The following is a 14,233-nucleotide window of genomic DNA, read 5'->3' as shown; positions in this document are numbered from 1 at the left end:
CTTTTGTCGGTAAAAACTCGGTGGTGTCACGATACGGTAATTAAAATAATAATAATAGTCGTAGTTGCTAGTACTAATCATTCATATTGATGTGTAGATGCGAAAAGAACTACAGCTCCCATGATGCCTAGAGTGCAGAAGTAGGTAGTAGGTCCGAATTAGACATTTTGATCTGACAAATCTTAAGTAAATTTGATCAAATGTGGAATTTAATGCATCACATAATCAGTTCACAGTTCCACATGTCCGAAAGGAGTAGGAAGAAGCAAAGCTTATTAAATCCTACCCCTCCATCTGGTACTTTTACAATCAGTAACTGTTACATTTGTTCACTTCCTGCTTTCCATAATACAGTTTAAGGGTTTTTTTTCAAAAACTGTATATAAACTATGTATATAATAATTATGGTAATGATGGCAGTCGTAGTTGCGAGTACTAATCATTCATATTGATGTGTAGTTATGTAAAGACATGTGTAAAACAGATTCCAGTCGATTCCCTTGACGTTTATGCTAAAAGAACTACAGATCCCATGATGCCTAGAGTGCAGAAGTAGGTAGTAGGTCCGAATTAGACATTTTGATCTGACAAATCTTAAGTAAATTTGATCAAATGTGGAATTGAATGCATCACATAATCAGTTCACAGTTCCACATGTCCGAAAGGAGTAGGAAGAAGCAAAGCTGATTAAATCCTACCCCTCCATCTGGTACTTTTACAATCAGTAACTGTTACATTTGTTCACTTCCTGCTTTCCATAATACAGTTTAAGGTTTTTTTTTCAAAAACTGTATATAAACTATGTATATAATAATTATGGTAATGATGGCAGTCGTAGTTGCAAGTACTAATCATTCATATTGATGTGTAGTTATGTAAAGACACGTGTAAAACAGATTCCAGTCAATTCCCTTGACGTTTATGCGAAAAGAACTACAGCTCCCATGATGCCTAGAGTGCAGAAGTAGGTAGCAGGTCCGAATTAGACGTTTTGACCTGACAAATCTTAAGTAACTTTGATCAAATGTGGAATTACTGCATCTTCTGCTTGGATATTTATAACACAGTGGTTGTTGTAATGGTAATGGTTTTATTTCATTTGAACATGCATCGGATTACAATTTAATGCATCACATCATCAGTTCCCAGTTCCACATGTCCAAAAGGAGTAGGAAGAAGCAAAGCTTATTAAATCCTACCCCTCCATCTGGTACTTTTACAAACAGTAACTGTTACAAATAATACCAGCTCTAAGTCTTTAATGACTTTGGAGATATCATTAATGTACAAGTTGAACAATTTTGGTCCCAGTATTGACCCCTGGGGAATGCCGCATGTAATATATGAACTTGCAGATGTGTATTCTCCTAGTTTTACGTATTGCTTCCTGTCAGCTAAGTAGCTTTTGACCCAGTTCATAATTAATTCTCTTATTCCGTAAGTTTTAGTTAAATTTAGTTTTGATTGATTGGTCCGAATTAGACATTTTGATCTGACAAATCTTAAGTAACTTTAATCAAAAGTGGAATTACTGCATGTTTTGCTTGGATATTAATTACTTGGATACTTGGTTGATTTGTGTTAATACTTGGGTTGTTTATATTGTTTATTTTTCTATATTGTGTATTTTGTACTGCTTGACTGACTCTGTACTCTTGCTGCTGTGCAATACAAATTTCCCCACTGAGGGACGAATCAAGGTATATCTTAATCTTAATATTTAACGCAGTGGTCGGTGTTGAAGAGACTGTATGAATGCCACAAAGGGCTCACTCCGTTCATGATGTTGTTCTATGGAAGAAAAAAAAAAACCCGCACAGAGGTGCTGAAACCAAAATAGCTTGTGATGGCTCAATAATATCATACTCAGTACACCGTATTGAGAGTACAAATATTTGACAATAGCGAGCTGGGTATCGACGGGCGCATTGGAGCGAATATTTAAAAAGAAATAAGAACCAGTCGCTTTGCTGTGACCGTTCCCATGTGGACGCATTAGCACTTGTAGTCAATAGCATGTGAAAGATGGCCGGGGCGTACGGTCCATTTAGAAATACACACGCATGGCTTCATGGGAAAATCATTAACGAGAGAGAGATGTTTGTTTTCCTCCACTGAAATGTTTTTTAATGAGCACCACCTGCCTGCTGACTAAGTCCATTTTCGTACTATTGCGGTCGTTCTTAAGTGGCTCTCGCTGATGAAGTTAATGAACAAAAGACAAAAGACAAGCTGGTGTTTTTTCGGCAACACGGTTTATTAACATTATCAATAAACAAAGCCGTGCACTGTGTCGTATTGACGCAATAATTATTATTATTATTTGTTTGCATGACAAGGAATTTATACACAGATTGATTATTAGAGGGACAGAAATTAATTTGTGTTTCTGTTTCTATTTCACAAATCAGTTTCCATATTTTGTTTAACTGCATTGTGGATTACATAATTAGGGGTGCTGTGTTCATTTTATGGGAAGGTAATTGAGAACGCTGGTTAGTTATATAGGGAATGTCATTTCCATGAGACATGGATTCCTATGAATATTATTGGCCTGCTGTGATATGCTGCAAAATTATTTTTTTGGGTGTCATTTTTACTTTTGCTTATAACAGTGGCATCCAAACTAACATTATTTTTTCTTATAATATTATTTTTCCAGGGCTGCATGGTGGACAAGTGTTTAGCACGCAGGCCTCACAGCTAGGAGACCTGAGTTCGATTCCACCCTCGGCCATCTCTGTGTGGAGTTCGCATGTTCTCCCCGTGCATGCGTGGGTTTTCTCCGGGTACTCCGGTTTCCTCCCACATTCCAAAAACATGCTAGGTTAATTAGCGACTCCAAATTGTCCATAGGTATGAATGTGAGTGTGAATGGTTGTTTGTCTATATGTGCCCTGTGATTGGCCGGTAGGATAAGCGGTAGAAAAATGAATGAATTATTTCTCCAGGGCTGCACGGCGGAAAGTGTTCATGCACAGCTAAGAGACCCAAGTTCAATTCCACCCTCAGCCATCTCTGTGTGGAGTTTTCACCCTTGCGACCCTCGTCGCTAATCAGGTTGGCCACAATAAAAGGCCACTTCTAAATTTGGTTCTTAACTGTACAGAGAGTGATCTGGGGAGGGTCTGAAAACCACCCCACGCACCATACAACTGTGCATTTTTGAGTGGCCTTTTATTGTGGCCATCCTAGGCCAATTGAAAATCAGATCGTCATTTTGAGAGTATACAAAAGTGTTCATGCACAGCCAGGAGACCCAAGTTCAATTCCACCCTCAGCCATCTCTGTGTGGAGTTTTCACCCTTGCGACCCTCGTCGCTAATCAGGTTGGCCACAATAAAAGGCCACTTCTAAATTTGGTTCTTAACTGTACAGAGAGTGATTCGGGGAGGGTCTGAAAACCACCCCACGCACCATACAACTGTGCATTTTTGAGTGGCCTTTTATTGTGGCCAGCCTAGGCCAATTGAAAATCTGATCGTCATTTTGAGAGTATACAAAAGTGTTCATGCACAGCTAGGAGACCCAAGTTCAATTCCACCCTCAGCCATCTCTGTGTGGAGTTTTCACCCTTGCGACCCTCGTCGCTAATCAGGTTGGCCACAATAAAAGGCCACTTCTAAATTTGGTTCTTAACTGTACAGAGAGTGATCCGGGGAGGGTCTGAAAACCACCCCACGCACCATACAACTGTGCATTTTTGAGTGGCCTTTTATTGTGGCCAGCCTAGGGCACTTGAAAATGCTATCTGATTGTCATTTTGAGAGTATACAAAATAAGTACACAATACAATTCACGCAACCTTTCAAAAACATAGTAATGCTGATTTACCGCGACTGCATATATTTCCTCACAATGCTGTTTTGCAGCAGAAATTATGAGTTATTGATTATTGATTGATTTTGAATGAGTGACAGGCAGCACTGTGGAGTAGAGGGCACTTCTGTCTTATCACAGATCTGTTTTTTTTTTAATCCAGGTAGCTAGATCAAGACCAAAGACCAAGTGCTCATTAGCGGAATAGCTACATTTGAAAATAGATCAACAGTCGCTAATATACACAACCTCGCCTTTTCTAAATGAACGAAGACATGGACGGTAAAATGAAAAGAGCCATATGTCCTTCTCCTCTCTCCGAAAAAGAGTCTCTCCCATCACCTGAATGCTTTTACCCGGTCTTGTTTTTTTTTTTTTTTTTTTTGTACTTCCATTAGAGTTAACGAAAACCCTGAAATTGTTGTTTTACCTTTTTTTGAAAAACAGGATTCAATCAGAGCATTCATACAAGAAGCACTCGTGTGCTGCTTTTACTGTCCTCTCACTGAGCGAATATCATGTCTCGGATGAAAAGTACAAAAAGAAAAGATGAGTAAAAAAAAAAAAAAAGCCTAATGCGATTTGTTTGCACGTGGTACTTTTTTGAAGCATGTGTGCAAAGTTATTAATATAACTAACGGTGATTGAAATTAGTACAAGCAGCTGTGATGAAGAGGATGTGAGGGGGGTTGGAGTGGGTGGGGGGGGGGGGCAAGGTGACATGAATGGAAGAAAGGGGACAAGAAAAAAAAAAAAAAAAAAAAACTCTGACTCACTCAGTCTGGTCCATTAGTCGCCTGCACGAAACTGAAAAGGCACAAAGGAGTCTGCTAATGCATAGATAACCCAGAGGTCTCTTTCTACCTTTTCTTGCTCTCGTTTGCATTCTACTTTGACACTCTTCTCATTTCTCCGTCTCCATTCCCGCTTTTAAACGAATTAATGGTCAGTATCTCTCGCCCCTTAATGACATATCGCAAAAAATTTCCGGCCATTTTCTAAGCCATGCGGTCACTTTTCAATTCCTGTTCTGCCTTTTTTACATCCCACGGGTCATAAACGTTACTCGATTAATTCCTTATAACCCGAGGAGATTCATGAGTGTTTTTATCGTCTTACATTTTTGCGGTCGCTTGATCAAAATGCGTTGATCTGAGATAATGTTCCCCCGTAAAGTGTGGTTTAATATGCGAATGGGGAATAGAGAAAGACAAAGACTGTGGGGTCATAAAGTCTTGGTTTAGTTCATTCGTTGTTTCAGATAGTTAACAGTATTGGAAAGGTCGGAAGCAAGAGCCCTGAGGTGCTCCTATTCTAGGCAGATTCATTATAATTCAATACTGACATATCTATATATGTTATTTTCAGTGGCTCTTTTGTCTAGTGCCGGGGTCTCAAACACGCGGCCCGCGGGCCAAATGTGGCCCGCAGGACACCAGTTTGAGGCCCTTGCCTTGATATGAAAGTTTAATGTTAGTTTGATATGGATGCTGTATGGTATCATGTACCCAGAAAAAATTATTACGTTTGATTAATGTTCATGTTAAAGGTTAAATAACTCTTATTATCCTCCCTATCCGTGTGGAAGTGGTAAGTTTTTGGCTATTTAAGTGATAAGTGAATTTCCACCAATTAGGATTCAATATTAATAAATGGAATATTTTGGTAGTTAGAGCATAGGAAACCTGTTTGACTTTCTAGTTATGCTTTTTAACATTACTAGAGTCCTGTAAACATGAAATAACACCCCTATAGTCACCTTTAGACATGTATTACCTAGGGGTGTGTATTGGCAAGAATCTGGCGATACGATACGTATTATGATACTAGGCTCACGATACGATATTTATAGGTTATCAGCAGGGGTCTCAAACACGCGGCCCGCGGGCCAAATGTGGCCCGCAGGACACCAGTTTGAGGCCCCCGCCTTGATATGAAAGTTTAATGTGCAAGTTTGATATGGATGCTGTATGGTATCATGTACCCAGAAATTTTTTTTTACGTTTGATTAATGTTCATGTTAAAGGTTAAATAACTGTTAATAGTTATCCTCCCTATCCGTGTGGAAGTGGTAAGTTTTTGGCGATTTAAGTTGAAAGGAAATAACTTGAAAGGCTACCGTTTAGGTCGCTAGCTGTCTAGTTTGCGAGTTAGCATGTGTCTCGAGACTCTGCGGTTGCGCAATATGTTGTAAATAAAAAGAGTATAAATGTGACTATAGTCGTGTTTTGTCATGTCTACAGGGCTCTAATAATGCTTTGTTCATTTTAATCTGAAAAAAATAATTTGTCTACCCACCAACTATATGTGGTTTCTTAAGTTTTTATTATTATTATTATATTTATTTATTACTAATTGATTGATTTTCTTTATTCTTGATTCCTGAGCATGGATTAATCAACAAAAATGTCTGTATCATACTCGATTAGCAAAATATTATATAGCTTTAGCCCTATTTGGTTTAAATGACAAAGCAAATGTAAAGAGAAACAATGTTATTGCTCCAATAGAAACAAAGCATCTCCCTCCAAATAGTAGACACAAAGTGCATGAGCGAGATGTCACACTGTGCCAAATGGCTCTATTACCTCGGTGGGGTAGAAAAACATGGAAAAAAATAACACCATCAGTAGGTCATGTGATCCCATCACCTCTATTTGAGCACATTTAACATTGTCTCCAAAGCACCCAGAGATAGCTTTGACACACACAGTCATGAGGTCAACATCCCTGCTGGGCTGTCACAGACTGGAAATGAAGGATTTGGGTGTTTATTGAAACTTGTCATGGTCTACTTCAAAAAAAGACACTACTAGGTGATTATCTGCGTATATAGACAAACAACCATTCACACTCACATTCATACCTATGGACAATTTGGAGTCGCTAATTAACCTAGCATGTTTTTGGAATGTGGGAGGAAACCGGAGTACCCGGAGAAAACCCACGCATGCACGGGGAGAACATGCAAACTCCACACAGAAATGGCCGAAGGTGGAATCGAACTCGGGTCTCCTAGCTGTGAGGCCCTCGCGCTAATCACTCATCCGCCATGCAACGTAAAATTATCTTATTTTCTCTTATTATGTCTACTATATTGGGTAATATAAGTATAAAGTTCACTATAGGGGTGTTACTTCATGTCTAGAGGGCTCTAAAATTCATTCATTCATTTTCTACCGCTTAGCTTCACAAGGGTCACGGGGGGTGCTGGAGCCTATCCCACATGACATAATGGGTACCATAGTAAGTGTCAATATAGTGATATATATAGCACATCATGACTGGTTCAAGACTCTTCATCCTTGTATTTAGCAAACATCAACTGCTACATTTGTTCACTTCCTGCTTTCCTAATATAATTTAAGTTTTTTTTGTTTGTTTTTTTAACTTTATTTTATTTTATTTTATTTTATTTTACTGGTTAAAGACTCTTCATCCTTGTATTTAGCAAACATCAACTGTTACATTTGTTCACTTCCTGCTTTCCTAATATTATTTAAGTTTTTTTTTGTTTGTTTTTTTAAACTTATTTTATTTTAATTTTATTAAAATAAAATAAAAATAAAAATGATTTAATTATTTTTTATTTTATTAATTAGACATTTTGATCTGACAAATCTTAAGTAACTTTGATCAAATGTGGAATTACTGCATCTTCTGCTTGGATATTCATAACACAGTGGTTGGTGTAATGGTAATGGTTTTATTTCATTTAAACATGCATCTGATTACAATTGAATGCATCACATAATCAGTTCCCAGTTCCACATGTCCAAAAGGAGTAGGAAGAAGCAAAGCTTATTAAATCCTACCCCTCCATCTGGTACTTTTACAATCAGTAACTGTTACATTTGTTCACTTCCTGCTATCCTAATATAATTTTTTAATAAAAAAAATATATATTTTATGAATTTTACATTTGTTCACTTCCTGCTTTCCTAGTATATTTTTTTAAATTAAAAAAAATTGTGTATTTTTATTTTATTTTTTTTTAAGTACTCGGTGATATGAGCATCCAATGCCATAATGGGTACCATAGTAAGTGTCAATATAGTGATATATATAGCACATCATGACTGGTTCAAGACTCTTCATCCTTGTATTTAGCAAACATCAACTGTTACATTTGTTCACTTCCTGCTTTCCTAATATAATTTAAGTTTTTTTGTTTGTTTTTTTAACTTAATTTAATTTTATTTAATTTTATTTAACTTTATTTAATTTTATTTAATTTTATTTAATTTTATTTTATTTTATTTTATTTTATTTTATTTTATTTTATTTTATTTTATTTTACTGGTTCAAGACTCTTCATCCTTGTATTTAGCAAACATCAACTGCTTGTATTGTTCCTTGAATTGGCTCATCGTTGTGCATGAGATATTTAGAGGTGAAAACAACATCAAAACCAAAGAGCTGTTAAAGTTTACGTCCGAAAAACAAGCGATTATGAAATCAAACGTTGAGCGTAGCCTGAAAACAAAAACACCAAACACTACTAAATGTGGTATAATCTTTCAAAAACTTGTCATTTTTGTCATTGCTCTACTTCTTTGTTTACTCCAATGCAGTACACAGAGCACAGTTGTCCTGTCTAAACACAGATAACGGCACACCTCCAACCGCAGGATGACCTCACATGGACGTGTAATCCAGCCTGTGCAGCCACAGATAAACGGCGTGCGGGGCGAGGAGAAAGTGTGCTTGAAAGTGACCTTCCTCGCAGGAAGGATGCTGAAATGCTTAATCGGAGAGAATGCTCTTAATCCAATGGCGATGCCTCGGCGGAGCGGCACCCGACACGATGATTTGTACTTATTACCTGGCCTGGTGCGGCGTTCAAGTCCGGTTATTGTCACTCAGAGGCAGAACTAACATATTATTAAGATCAAAATCAACAGTTAAAGGCACAGGCGTCATAATGTTGCTATAATTAGAAATTTAATTACACATTTATCAGTAATAAATAAATATAATAATAATAATAATAAAATGGCAAATAATAAAAAATTAAGAAACCACATATAGTTGGTGGGTAGACAAATTATTTTTTTCACATTAAAATAAACAAAGCATTATTAGAGCCCTGTAGACATGACAAAACACGACTATAGTCACATTTATACTCTTTTTATTTACAACATATTGCGCAACTGCAGGGTCTTGAGACACATGCTAACTCGCAAACTCGAGAGCTAGCCACCTAAACGGTAGCCTTCAAGTTATTTCCTTTCAACTTAAATCGCCAAAAACTTACCACTTCCACACGGATAGGGAGGATAACTATTAACAGTTATTTAACCTTTAACATGAACATGAATCAAACGTAATAATTTTTTCTGGGTACATGACACCATACAGCATCCATATCAAAACTAACATTAAACTTTCATACCAAGGCGGGGGCCTCAAAGTAGTGTCCTGCGGGCCACATTTGGCCCGCGGACCGCGTGTTTGAGACCCCTGCTGATAACCTATAAATATCGTATCGTGAGCCTCGTATAGTAATACGTATCGTATCGCCAGATTCTTGCCAATACACACCCCTAGGTAATATAAGTCTAAAGGTGACTATAGGGGTGTTATTTCATGTTTACAGGACTCTAGTAATGTTAAAAAGCATAATTAGAAAGTCATAAACAGGTTTCCTATGCTCTAACTACCAAAATATTCCATTTATTAATATTGTAATATAGGTATATAGGTAATATAAGTCTAAAGGTGACTATAGGGGTGTTATTTCAAGTTTACAGGACTCTAGTAACGTTAAAAAGCATAATTAGAAAGTCATAAACAGGTTTCCTATGCTCTAACTACCAAAATATTCCATTTATTAATATTGTAATATATAGGTATATAGGTAATGTAAGTCTAAAGGTGACTATAGGGGTGTTATTTCATGTTTACAGGACTCTAATAATGTTAAAAAGCATTACTAGAAAGTCATAAACAGGTTTCCTATGCTCTAACTACCAAAATATTCCATTTAATAATATTGTAATATAGATATATAGGTAATATAATTTTAAAGGTGACTATAGGGGTGTTATTTCATGTTAACAGGACTCTAATAATGTTAAAAAGCATTACTAGAAAGTCATAAACAGGTTTCCTATGCTCTAACTACCAAAATATTCCATTTAATAATATTGTAATATAGGTAATATAAGTCTGAAGGTGACTATAGGGGTGTTATTTCATGTTTACAGGACTCTAGTAATGTTAAAAAGCATAATTAGAAAGTCATAAACAGGTTTTCTTATGCTCTAACTACCAAAATATTCCATTTATTAATATTGTAATATAGGTATATAGGTAATATAAGTCTAAAGGTGACTATAGGGGTGTTATTTCATGTTTACAGGACTCTAATAATGTTAAAAAGCATAATTAGAAAGTCATAAACAGGTTTCCTATGCTCTAACTACCAAAATATTCAATTTATTAATATTGTAATATAAATATATAGGTAATATAAGTCTAAAGGTGACTATAGGGGTGTTATTTCATGTTTACAGGACTCTAGTAATGTTAAAAAGCATAATTAGAAAGTCATAAACAGGTTTTCCTATGCTCTAACTACCAAAATATTCCATTTATTAATATTGTAATATAGGTATATAGGTAATATAAGTCTGAAGGTGACTATAGGGGTGTTATGTCATGTTTACAGGACTCTAGTAATGTTAAAAAGTATAATTAGAAAGTCATAAACAGGTTTTCCTATGCTCTAACTACCAAAATATTCCATTTATTAATATTGTAATATAGGTATATAGGTAATATAAGTCTGAAGGTGACTATAGGGGTGTTATGTCATGTTTACAGGACTCTAGTAATGTTAAAAAGTATAATTAGAAAGTCATAAACAGGTTTTCCTATGCTCTAACTACCAAAATATTCCATTTAATAATATTGTAATATAGGTAATATACGTCTGAAGGTGACTATAGGGGTGTTATGTCATGTTTACAGGACTCTAGTAATGTTAAAAAGTATAATTAGAAAGTCATAAACAGGTTTTCCTATGCTCTAACTACCAAAATATTCCATTTATTAATATTGTAATATAGGTATATACGTAGGTAATATAAGTCTAAAGGTGACTATAGGGGTGTTATTTCATGTTTACAGGACTCTATTAGAAATTAGAAAGTCATAAACAGGTTTCCTATGCTCTAACTACCAAAATATTCCATTTATTAATATTGAATCCTAATTGGTGGAAATTCACTTATCACCGTCGGGTCTGGAATCAATGAATCGCCAGATTGTTGCCAATACACACCCCCTTGCTATTGTGTGAATTCTTTGTCTTGCTATTTATGCAACTCCATATCAGCATCCGCCATAACACACGGCTTCTCTGGAATAGCCGCTTTATCTATCTTATCCCCTATGCTAACAGCAGAGAAGACAAATTGAGCGTAAATATACGCATCTTCTCCCATCCCTGGAAGATATAAACACTCCCTCGTACCCATCGGCACTAAATTAAAGCTGGAGATATCATATTCTTTGTTTCATATGTGGCACTGCGACCAGACCAACTGAGCATATCATTCGTATCGTTCCCTCAGTTGCACTCCATTCCGCTAAATACTTTCACCCTGCTGATTAACAGGTTGATATCTCATCCCCCCGGCAGCAGATATGCCCTTCATAGTTGGGGGGGGGGGGGGGGGGGGCACTGGAAATCAAACGCTAATAACCGATAACACTCATCTCATTTAGTCCCCGGGACGCCGCCGCCGTTAATGGCTACGGAATATGCTCTCTGCGGGGGAGAACAATGAGCACCGACTATCTTATTTAGCTTGATAAACCATCATGGTGTTGAAGGGGATGCGGGATCGGATACAGGATGGGGGCGTTTGGGGGTGTTTGGGGGTGTTTGGGGGTGCATTGCTTTCCAGTACAGACATCCGTCGATTATTGTAGTTAATTGGTTCATTTTTTTGTAAATTGAATTGTAGTAAAAACCTTCTAAATATGTTTTTTTTGACACAATTAGAGCCCTCAAGACATAAAATAGCACCCCTATAGTGACTTTTACACTTGCATTACCCAATATTGTTGATATTCATTTATTCATTTTCTACTGCTTATCCTCACGAGGGTCGCGGTGGGTGCGTTTAAAGCGTACCTTTGCGTTTAAAGTAACGCAAAGGTAACTAATTACAAATTGCATCATAGAAAACCTATTTACGACCTTCTAAATACAGGTTTTAACATTATTAGAGCCCTCTCCAGATGAAATAGCACCCCTATAGTCACCTTTATACTCATATTACACAACATCCGTTTTCAACATCCAAATCAATAATATAATTATAATATAATATAATTCGTATATTGGCAATCATGTCAGTTACATAATATGAATCATATAAAAACATGAAATAATATATTGTATATAGTGTGTGTGTATTCACACACTATCAATATAAATATGTCTATATAATTAAATGTACATAATTATATGTAAATATAATAATATAGAAACAATAATTTTTTTATTTTTGCATCATAGAAAACCAATTTACGACCTTTTAAATACAGGTTTTAACACTATTAGAGCCCTCTCCACATGAAATAGCACCCCTATAGTCAACATCAATTTTCAACATCCAAGTCAATAATATATTATAATTAAAATATAATATAATTTGTATATTGGCAATCACTTAAGTTATATTATATGAATCATATAAAACATACAATTATATATTGTATGTAGTGTGTGTGTATGTACACACTATCCATATAAATATCTATATACTATAATTAAATGTACATAATTATATGTTTATATATAATAATATAGAAACAGTTGTAATAATTTTGTATTTTGTATTTTTGCATCATAGAAAACCAATTTAGGACCTTCTAAATACAGGTTTTAACAGTATTAGAGCCCTCACCAGATGAAATAGCACCCCTATAGTCACATTTATACTCATATTACGCAACATCCATTTTCAACATCCAAATCAATAATATAATTATAATATAATTTGTATATTGGCAATCACTTATGGAAGCTGCTTATAAATAACAACAAAACAACTCCAAACCTCATCACTTGTTTTGCTCTGATCAACCAATCAGAGGAGAGAAAAAAAAAACTTAACACTATAGTCTGGAAATAGATAGAAAAAGATATCCGGTTGAATATTAATAATTTTTTTGGACCCAAAATGGTAAAAATAACGCCTGTCGGGTTTCGCCAAGTGAGACATGTGTCCAATGTCCACAATATCCAAAGCATGTCTTTCCCACTAGACTGTGTCACAAAAAAAAAATCCTACAAAACCGGCGGTACCTGACATGGTTCCACCATCGATTCGGTTGCTGTTAAGCTGCGTTGACACTTGCACAAAATCCATTGGACATGCAGCCCGGGGAAAGCAATCTAACACTTGTGGGTATTACAATGGAGGAGGAAGGAGACACTGAAACTGCCAAATGGTCCAGCAGAAGGGTTGGCGGGGGGGGGGGGTGTTTATGGAATACTGGAATACCAGGATAAAACTCTTATCACATAGCGAATCATCCATCCAGTATAGATCACCTATTGGGAAAACGGTGGATTAAGGCACCGAAACGGTCACAAATGGATAAACAACTATTCATACAAGGGTGCACGGTGGTCGAGTGGTTAGCGCACGGGCCTCACAGCTAGGAGACTTGGGTTTGATTCCATCCTCGGCCATCTCTGTGTAGCGTTTGCATGTTCTCCCTGTGGGTTTTCTCCGGGTATTCCGTTTTTTTTTCCCACATTCTAAAAACATGCTAGGTTAATTAGCGACTCCAAATTGTCCATAGGTATGAATGTGAGTGTGAATGGTTGTTTGTCTATATGTGCCCTGTGATTGGCTGATCCATCAGTCCAGGGTGTAACCCCGCCTCTCGCCCGAAGACAGCTGGGATAGGCTCCAGCACCTCCGCAAACCTTGTGAGGATAAGCGGTAGAAAATGAATGAATTAATGAATTTTAGAGCCCTCTAGAAATGAAGTAGCACCCCTATATTTAACTTTATACTCATATTACCCAATATAGTAGACATAATAAGAGAAAAGATGTTTTTACACTGCATAGCGGACGAGAAAATTAGCGCGAGGGACTCACGACTAGGAGACCCGAGTTTGATTCCACAATCAGCCATCTCTGTGTGGAGTTTGCATGTTCTCCCCGTGCATGCGTGGGTTTTCTCCGGGTATTCCGTTTTTTTCCCACATTCCAAAAACATGCTAAGTTAATTAGCGACTCCAAATTGTCCATAGGTATGAATGTGAGTGTGAATGGTTGTTTGTCTATATGTGCCCTGTGATTGGCTGAGCCACCAGTCCAGGGTGTACCCTGCCTTTTGCCCGAAGACAGCTGGGATAGGCTCCAGCATGCACCGCG

General features: G+C 36.7%; 1 protein-coding gene across 2 annotated transcripts in view; it reads right to left on the bottom strand.

Annotated features, from left to right (window-relative positions):
* The window catches only part of pnocb (prepronociceptin b), a 29,834-nt gene that overhangs the window by 14,061 nt on the left and 1,540 nt on the right, over positions 1 to 14,233 (bottom strand). Inside the window, exon 1 of one of the 2 annotated variants that reach the window (XM_078794633.1) lies at positions 4,596 to 4,612. The exons of the other annotated variant lie outside the window; for it this stretch is intronic. The gene's annotated coding sequence lies outside the window, so the exon portion shown is untranslated. Of the gene's footprint in view, positions 1 to 4,595; positions 4,613 to 14,233 lie in introns of those variants that run through there. 2 annotated transcript variants of the gene reach the window in all.

This window comes from Doryrhamphus excisus, linkage group LG11 (genome assembly GCF_037039965.1).
Source record: "Doryrhamphus excisus strain RoL-2023G ecotype Guam linkage group LG11, RoL_Dexc_Guam_v1.1, whole genome shotgun sequence".
NCBI classification, from domain to species: Eukaryota; Metazoa; Chordata; class Actinopteri; order Syngnathiformes; family Syngnathidae; genus Doryrhamphus; species Doryrhamphus excisus.
This window is presented reverse-complemented; position numbering and strand designations above follow the sequence as displayed.